Raw genomic sequence first — 6,730 nt, 5'->3', positions numbered from 1 at the left:
AGCACAGTGCGGGCGACACCACACCAAGGGTTGTGATCCCCTTACCGGTCACGAAAAAGATAAAAAAAGAAAAAAAAGAAAATGCCAATCTCGCATTTAAAATCATAGCAAGCATCCACCTCATCTATGTGGCTTTTCCTTAACTCCCTCGCCAAGACAGGCACTCATCTCCTTATTTCTCCCATTTTTATGAAGTTTAATTATATCATTGATTGTTTCATTTTCCCCTGTGCATTTACTTCTCTCTTTATTCCCTGGACTTCCTGAACACAAAGATTTTAGCTTATTCTCATTGATAAACTACACCACAAAGCCTAAATTATCAGGAAAAAACTGAAATAAAAATTAGGTTGTTTTCCTTCACAGACTTTTCCTAAAACTAGGTTGGCTGAAAAACAGAAATGCTCTTCTATAATTTTTCTCAATGAGATTCATTGGCAAGGTATAAGCTCTACTACAGTGTTGAAGAGAATTTGGGTTCTATTTCCACTTCGGGTTGTGCCATGAATTAAATTGAATATAAATGTAAACAAATCAACTAATATAATTGTCTTACACCTTCCTTTTCTTATTGAAAAAAGGAGGGCATTAAACTAGCTGGTAACAATAACAATATAACTAGAGACTTTTATAAAGCACTTTACATATGATATATGCTTGGGGAGTGAAGAATTAACCTTATCCAAAGAGTGGTCAGGCCTTTGACCTCAGCTACTGAGAGGTGAACTCAAAGACTTTGGAATGTCCTGCTTGATGGGAGTGTCTTCATTTGCCTGGGGTCTCTGGCCGCAGGACAGTCTAACAATGTGATTTACAATGGGAGCTTTGGGTTTCCCATTATCAGTTCTGACCTCCAGAGGAAGTGATAACTAAAGGAATTAGCTTGACTTAAGGAAGGGAACAGAGACTAAAGCTAAGCAACACAGAAGGCATGTGATTAAGCCCCAAGAAAAACCGTAGACAGCAAAGGTTGAGTTTTTTCAGTTGTCAATACTCACTCATTGTGGATCCCTCCTAGACTCTGTGCCCTATGCATATCTTCCCCTGGCTGATTTTATTTTGTATACCTTCTCAGCAATAAACTGCAGGCATGAGTGTAGAGCTTTCAGTGAATTCTGAGTCCTACTGGTGAATTATCAAACTTGAAGATGGTTTTGGTAACACCTAAAACTTAAAATTGGGGTCAGAAGTAAGAGTGTTCTTGTGAAGATTCCCATCAAAGTAAATACCTGGCTAAATTCACTGCAGTGCTCACACTGAGGTTTTCCTTTTTTTTTTGGTCTTTTTTCGTGGCCGGCAACGGATCGCAACTCTCAGTGTCGCGCCCGTACCGGACCGGGACCGGCAACGGGATCGCAACCCTCGGCGTTGCCCCCGCACCTCGCTCAGCCAGTGAGCGGCCGGTCTGTATGTGGGATCCCAACCCTCAGCGGAAGCGCCACCGCGCTTCCCAAGCGGCGCACTATAGCAGTGCGCCACCGGGCCGGCCCTGAGGTTTTTATTTATATATTTTCCTGCTTAATTTTCACAACTCTGTGTGGTAGGTACCACTGTTATGAATACAGTGAGACATACAAAGGATAAATAACTTAATTCCACCCAGATATTAACAGTAAACTCGAGTCAGTATTTGAACCAAGAAATCTGACATAAGAGCTCATTTTCTTAATATTTTACCTTGCCTTCCTAGATAACAGCTAAGGTTCTCTTTTTCAACTCTAAACATTCTCCAAACCTTTGATTTAGAAGATCTCTGAGGTCACATGAAACCATACAACTCTATATGCAAACAAGTAATTCACATAAACTTAGAAACAAACCTTAAATAATCTTCAATATATTTTACTTAATTATGATTTAAACTGACATCTTTATTATAAAGTTTTAATTGTTTGAGCTACATTATGGGCAGATATTTAAAATACTGTAGATTTTTGTTTTGTTTTGTTTTGTTTTGTTTTGCAGATAGCTGATGGGGAATCTGACTAAACTCTTGACCTTGGTGTTACAAAACCACACTCTAACTGAGCTAACCAGCTAGCCCAAAAATACTGTATTAAGGAAACATAAAAAAGCAGCTACGAAAACATATTACTAACTCACTTGAAAAAACCTATTTCCAAAATAAACAATACCAGATAACATTATTATATTAAAATTTCCAATATTCTGGAAAATAGTTGTTTTATTGAAAAGACAAACTCTGGCTAGGCAAAATTCCACCATCCTACAAAAATGGTTTTCATTTACTTTATAATATTTTCTAAATAAATAATTCGAACGCCAATACAGTCAAGATTTATGTTTTTTATTTAAACTATTTCTCCATGTTTCTCTAAAGTATGCAAAATTATCATTTTTAAAGCTGCATAATATCCCAAAACATTAATTTAACAAAACTCACAAATTGTTGGATATCAAAGTGGTTTCCTTTTTCTTTTCTTGTTTAGTGAGACTGCAACAAACATCTTTCTGTATGTAATATAATGCTTTTCATTTTGGTCTCTGCAGCTCTTATCATAGTGTCTGGCTCCTATGAGTTATCTGACCAACATAAGCTGAATTGAATACACTGTTTACTCTTTAAAAAACTGTTTTTTTAGGAATAATTTACTAAGAGTAGAGTCAATGAATCAAAGAGTATGAACTTCTTTATGGTTCTTACAACATACTACTTTCCAAAATAATAATGTCATTTTATGATTCACAAGAAATGAATGTGTGAGCTCATTCACTGCAATATTTGCCGATAGTAGATTTTATCATTTAAAAAGTTTAATACTTTAGGGCCGGCCTGTGGCTCACTCGGTAGAGTGCGGTGCTTATAACACCAAGGCCACGGGTTCGGATCCCATATAGGGATGGCCAGTTCGCTCACTGGCTGAGCGTGGTGCTGACAACACCAAGTCGAGGGTTAAGATCCCCTTACCGGTCATCTTTAAAAATAAAATAAAATAAAAAAAATAAATAAAAAGTTTAATACTTTATTATATATAATTTCATCTTTTAAAGTGCTTTACCTTGCAGAGAAATAATAATCCTGATGTTATCATATCATCATTACTTCCATTTCATTATTTACCAAAGTACAAAGGACTGAATAACTAATAATTCTAATTCTAGAAACTCAATTATTGATACATAAATTCTTTAAATGAACGTAGTTCAAAGTTCATTTTTGATTTTGAATGTGGCGTGTCTTCACATTTTAGAAAAATTGGGTTGAAGCATTAATTTGAACCAATTTTGGCAATGTAATAGCCAAACATAAGATAATCTTGTCCCAAAGAGCTATGAACTCTATCCCCCTTTGAGAGTTTCTTTTGGATCAGACAATAACTAAAAAGCACTCACACTGGGCAAATAATCTAAAAGAAATAAATTGATAAAGACTTACATGTTTATGATCTGATCACAATTCCTGGTCCAATCAGAATTGCTTATTTATGAAGGAAAAGTTATGCTGGGAAGAAGAAACAGTCTGAGTTTCCTAAAACTTACTCCACAAAATCAGTTAAATTATAAAAGATTAGCATATTTAGTTAACTGTGAAGATGTTTGTTCCTTCCTTCTATATCATTTAAAATATAGTTGGGCCCCCGTATCCATGGGTTCTGCACTCACAGATGCAAACAACTGAGGATCAAAAACATTAACAAAAACAAACTAAAAAATAAAAAATAACATAACAATAAAAAGTAATACAAATCGTAGGATGACTATAATTAACAACAATTTACTGTATATTTTGAAATAGCTAGAATAGAAGATTTCAAATGGTCTCACCACAAAGAAATGATAAATGTTTGATGTGGAAAAAAAAAAAAGTAATACAAATCTTAAAAATCCAGTACAACAACTATTAACATAGCATTTACATTGTATTAGATAGTATAAGTAATCTAGAGATAATTTTAAAGTATACGGAAGGACGTACATAGGTTACATGCAAATACTATGCCATTTTATTATATGAGAAACTTGAGGATCCACGAATTTTGCTATCAATGGAAGTCCTGGAACCAATCCCCTACAGATACCAAGAGACGACTGTTAACACATTTCGGGTAATTTTACATTTTCTTACTTTGACGATTTAAGAAATCAGATTTGTATTTGATTAGAATTAAAAGCATTATAAACTTTTTAGTATTTGTTTTTTTACTATATTGCCATGTTTAAAATTAGTAACTATACACTTTTGCCACAACTGCCTGATTTTACTTTCCTGTCCTTTGATCTTAGCATAAATTAGTAGCCAGGAAACTTGCTATAACTACCAGCTGGGTTCTTTTTCACTCGCTAAGTTGTGGCCCATTTATCACTTTAAAATAAACATTTACTCACTGTCTAAGATAGGTACAGCACATAGGTACTCCTTGAAACCATACAAAGATGACTAAGACATGATTCCTGTCCTCAAAGAACTTACAATCTAGTAGGAGAAGACAGACATGCAAACGAATAGGTATAATACAAAGCAGAATGTGTCAGTTTTTAAGTACAAACAAAGTTCTACAGGAGCACAGGATGGTTAACTCTGGTTGGGGTGATCTGGAAGGCTGAGCCAGCAGAAAAGTAGAAAACTCTGCCCCTTAGAAAATGCAGCAGTGTTACAGCCCAGCTGGGTTAGGGTCGAAGCCCCACTCCCCACAGAAGGTTTTCCTAAAGGAGATGGAGCCAGGGCCCTAACCCAGTTAGGTAGGAGTTTCGTTGATTTCAATTATGAATGCCAACACTTTCTTTCCCTGGTGCAGATAAATGTACTTTCACAAGTATTTTACTTTATTATTAAAAAGTAAATGAAATTTAACAATAAATTAAGTAACTTACATAGAAATGTAAGTTACCTCAGCCAACATCACTAGAATGGCCTCAGGTGGTACCCTGATCATACAGGACCAAGCAAAATAATAGACACCACTTCAGTATGTTATATGTGGTGCTCCAATAAATGTTTTGCTATTGATATCCTGGAAAAAAAGATGATGAAACAATTCCAGAGAAGTAACCTGGGTATTATACTATCCATGTTTTGTTGAAAATGTAATTACTTTTAAAAATAAACTTTAAAATAGGTTAATTAGACAAGTGGATATTTTTAAGTCTTATTATTTTAAGAACCAGCAGGTACCCTGCTAGTTTCCACTGATTTCTAGAAATAAGTAGTAGACAAGATAACATAACCATATGTAATATTTAACAGGTTACCACACGAGGAATGAAACAACTACAAAGAGAAAAAATGCAAACATGTTTGAGTACAAAAGAACATAAAGCAAGTATCATGTGCATAGAATTAGAAACATTAAATTTGCAGAAAAGACAAAGTATTAGTTTCCAATGTGTTTCATTCTGTTGCCACCTCATGTACAAATCTCTGAAATTTGTAGATACAGTATTTCACTCTGCAATAGAAACTTAAAAATTCTGAATTTTATAACTGTTTGTAATCAGCAGAAAGGGAAACCATAAAATCTCAGTCAAATGTACTACATATAAATGAATGTTTGCAAAATACTAATGAAACTTAAATTGATTATTTTCTTAAGTATTACAGCCATTCCCCTTTCACTTGTTTGTTGTATTAATTTTACAATCTTCTGAAACAAAGAATAGAAGGAAAGAAGAATGGAAGGAGAAAAGTAAGGAAGGAAAGTAGGGAGGGAAAGAGAGAGAGAAGAAGACATACTGACTTTAATTAATAATTTTGTCTTTAAAAATAAACTTACAATTCAAAAACATTTGCAAACAATTAGCTGAACAAACTGAAACAAATATGACAAAAGGATTATATCTGTAATAATATAAAGAAAGCTCATAACAAATATAGAAAACACAAAACCCTAACAGACACTAAAAAAAAAAAAACAATTCACAAAAAATACAAGTTGCTAATAAACATGAAAAAAAAAAACCTATTAAAGTAATGCAATAAAGTAGTATTTTAAAATATCCAACTAGCAGAGAAAGAAATGATAACATTAAATGCTGCATTCCCTTAAGATATAAAACTCCTGTTTTTATATTTGTTTGGATTTTAAAACAAGATGGTCCAAAAATAAGTAACCAATGCTTCCAAGGATGTGGTGAGATGAAAATATTCATACACGACTGAGGACAATGGCAGTCAGTACAATCTTTAAAACAATTTTGTTTAAAGACTATAAAAAGAATATCAAAAGACTTTTAGATTTTTGTGGTTTTCAAGTTCATATGCTTTGACCAGTAATTTTACTACGAGTCTAAATTTAAAAAATAGAGATGCAGACAAAGACTAACATACAATGATATTTATCACAGTTTTTTATAATAACCACCAAATTGGAAACAACTACAATGTCAAACATTAGGGAAATGGGTTATTATAAGATTAAATATTATGCAGCCATTAAAAATCATTTTAAGTTATTTATTCATGACAATAAGAGTATAGTATAAAACGTTAAGTAAAAAGCAGGATCTACAACTTTCATAAAGTCTTAGCTAAAACTATGTTAAAAGAAAACAGAGATTTTGTATCCTGCTACTTTGCCGAATTCATGTTTTTGGGTTTTTTTTGGTAGAATCTTTAGGGTTTTTTACATATAAGATCATATCATCTGCAAAAAGAGGCAATCTTACATCTTCCTTTCCAAGTTAAGATGACTTTCATGTCTTTTTCTTGTCTAATTTTCTAAGACTTCCAATAGTATGTTGAACAGAAGTGGCAAAAGCACGTATCCTTGTC

General features: G+C 33.5%; 1 protein-coding gene across 1 annotated transcript in view; it reads right to left on the bottom strand.

The window, feature by feature from the left end:
• JMJD1C (jumonji domain containing 1C) overlaps positions 1 to 6,730 on the bottom strand; it is a 297,310-nt gene that overhangs the window by 179,069 nt on the left and 111,511 nt on the right. The window lies entirely within an intron of this gene.

The sequence above is a fragment of the Galeopterus variegatus genome, unplaced genomic scaffold (genome assembly GCF_000696425.1).
Source record: "Galeopterus variegatus unplaced genomic scaffold, G_variegatus-3.0.2 Scaffold510, whole genome shotgun sequence".
NCBI classification, from domain to species: Eukaryota; Metazoa; Chordata; class Mammalia; order Dermoptera; family Cynocephalidae; genus Galeopterus; species Galeopterus variegatus.
The sequence above is the reverse complement of the archived record's forward strand: the minus strand, read 5'-3'. Positions and strand labels throughout refer to the sequence as shown.